Source organism: Grampus griseus (assembly GCF_964374135.1).
Source record: "Grampus griseus genome assembly, chromosome: 5".
Taxonomy (NCBI): domain Eukaryota; kingdom Metazoa; phylum Chordata; class Mammalia; order Artiodactyla; family Delphinidae; genus Grampus; species Grampus griseus.
Genome location: NC_138998.1, coordinates 28584231 through 28587149, shown reverse-complemented (window position 1 = coordinate 28587149; position 2919 = coordinate 28584231).

Genomic DNA, 2919 nt, shown 5'->3' with positions numbered 1-2919 from the left:
CCAAAATTTGGTGCTGTGAGGCTTTGAAAGTTTAGCCACGCTAATGGTGATGTAGTGGTATCTCAGTGTGGCTTTCATTTCTTTTCCCTGATGACTAATGGTATTGAGCACTATTTAATGCACTTATCAGTCATTTGTATATCTTCTGTGAGATGTGTCCATTGATCTGTCCATTTTCCTTAAATTGGATTGTTGACCAATTTAAAGTATATTATTAGATTATATATACTTTTGGTGGGGGACAAGTTCTTGTCAGAAATATGTATTATAAAAAATTTCTCTCCAAGTTTGAGGTTGGCCTATTAATTTCCTTAACAGTTTTTGTTGAGCAGAAGTTTTTAATATTGATGAAATCAAATGGATTAAATTTTAGTTTTATGGTTAAGGTTACTATGTCCTTCTTAGGAAACCTTTCCTCAAAGTCATAAAGATGCTCTCCTATTTTCTTCTGGAAGCTTTACAATTTAGGCTTTCACATTTAAGCCTGTGAGCCGTTTGAAATTAATTTTTGTGAGGGAACGATTGGGGTTAATTTTTTTTTCATGTGTAGGTATAGTTGTTTCTGCAAAAGTTGCTGAAAAAAATTTATTTCCCTATTAACTTGCTTTGTTGAAAACCAATTGATTGCATAAGTATGGGTTTATTTTGGACTCTATTCTGTTTTATTGACCTATTTATTCTTATTCCAGTACTATACTATTTTGATTACTGTAGCTTTATGATAAGTCTTGGAATCAGGCCGTGTAAGGCTTCCATATGTGTTTTTCTTTTTCAAGATTGTTTTGGCTATTCTAGCTCCTTTACATTTTCATATACATATCAGAACCAGCTTGTCAATTTCTGCAATTATTTTAACTGGGATTGCATTGAATCTATGGATCGATTTGGGATAAAACTGAAATCTTAACAAGACTGAATCTTCCAGTACATGAACATAATGTTTCTTGACACTTATTAAATAGTCCTTAATTTTTCACAGCAACGTTTCATAGTTTTTGGTGTGTATGTTTTGCACACCTTTTGTTAAATATATCCCAACATCTACATCCTAAGTAATTAACAGTTGCGTTTATTGCCATTTCTTCACATTTTTCTCTTATCTATCTACAAAGTATTTTGGTTTATATCAGAAATGAGAATCAAAGAAATACATATTATAAATAGTACATTATTAATAGTGTACATTTTTGTATAATGTTTTTATTTGGAAATAATTTCAAACTTACAGAAAATATGCAAGTACAGTGTAAATAATCTTTTCTTGAACTATTTGAAAGTAAATTACTAACCTGATTTCCTGTTATCCCCGAACACATTATTCAACATAACCACAGTACAATCATCAAAGTCAAGAAATAAACACTGATATATTATTACTATCTAATCCCCAGACCCCATTTAAGTTTTATCAATCATCCCAATAATGTCCTGAATAGCAAAGGATCTAAACAGAATCATGTGCTGGATTTATTTGTCAAGTCTCTTTAGTCTGTCTTAGTCTGTAACAGTTCTTCAGCTGTTCTTTGATTTTCATGACCTTGATACTTGTGAAGACTACAGGGAGGGTTATTTTGTAGAATGCCCCTCAGTTTGGGTGTGTTTGGTGTTTCCTCCTGATTAGAAGCAGGCTGTGCATCTTTGGATTGGTTGGAATGGTTGAATTGGTTAGAACTGATTGGATTAGTTGGAACTGATTGGGATTAGTTGACACTAGTTGGACTGGTTGGAATTAGTTGGATTGGTTAGAACTGGTTGGATTAGTTGAAACTGGTTGGATTGGCTGGAATTAGTTGGATTGGTTAGAACTGGTTGGGATTGGTCGGAACTGGTTGGCTTGGTTGGAACTGGTTGGATTGCTTGGAATTAGTTGGACTGGTTGGAACTGGTTGGATTGGTTGGAATTAGTTGGATTAGTTGGAACTGGCTGGATTAGTTGGAATTGGTTGGATTGGAATTGGTTTGGATCAGTTGGAACTGGTTGGATCAGTTGGATTGCTTGGAATTAGGTTGGATTGGTTGGAACTGGTTGGATTGGCTGGAATTAGTTGGATTGGTTAGAGCTGGTTGGGATTGGTCAGAACTGGTTGGATTAGCTGGAACTAGTTGGATTGGTTGGAGTGTCAGAATCAGAAGAATGTTCTCTCATATTATCCTCTCAGGTGACACATACTGTTGATCTGCCTCCATGATGATGTTCACTTTGATCACTTGATTAAGATGGTCTGTCAGACTTCTGCACTGTGAAATTATTCTCTTTCCCTTTGTAATTAATAAGTTTTTGTGGAGAGCTGCTTTGAAAAAATATAAATTAAAAGACCATGACAATTACCGCTCATTGTTAACACAGGTATGCTAAGGTGTTTGTCTCTTTAAAAGGGCTGGAAACATGTAACATCTGCAAATCCTCTATTAAACACCCATCTTTCTCAATAATTCAGGCTTCCATACATTTTTTGTTTCTATGAAAAAAAAAGGAAGAAAAAACAGAAAAGTCTTCATGATGCCTTACATGCCGTAAGAGAGTTGGACTGGTGTCATCCTGAGCCCACAACTATAGTCCTGAGGAAAATGATAGAACTCAGGAGTCCTCACCCTCTCTCTCATAACAGTCACTTTCAGAGACTCAGCTGTCAGTCAGTGGCAACTCTCTGTGGTGCACCCCCATCATGGACTGAGCCACACCAGGGCCAGGACTCTGGACAGCTGAAGAACCTCACTCCTAGGAGCAGCGCAGGAACAGAGAGGTATGGGAAATACCTGGACCTCGAGAAATCCTACATGAGGTAGAGAATGAATGGCGAATGTGTGGCACCTTTTGACCACACTGTCTCTTGATATCCTGCAATTCCTGTCTTAGTCACAGAAGGAACCCTAAATAGTCTTACCCAGAGAGAGAACAGGGTTCCTGGGTTGGCAGAC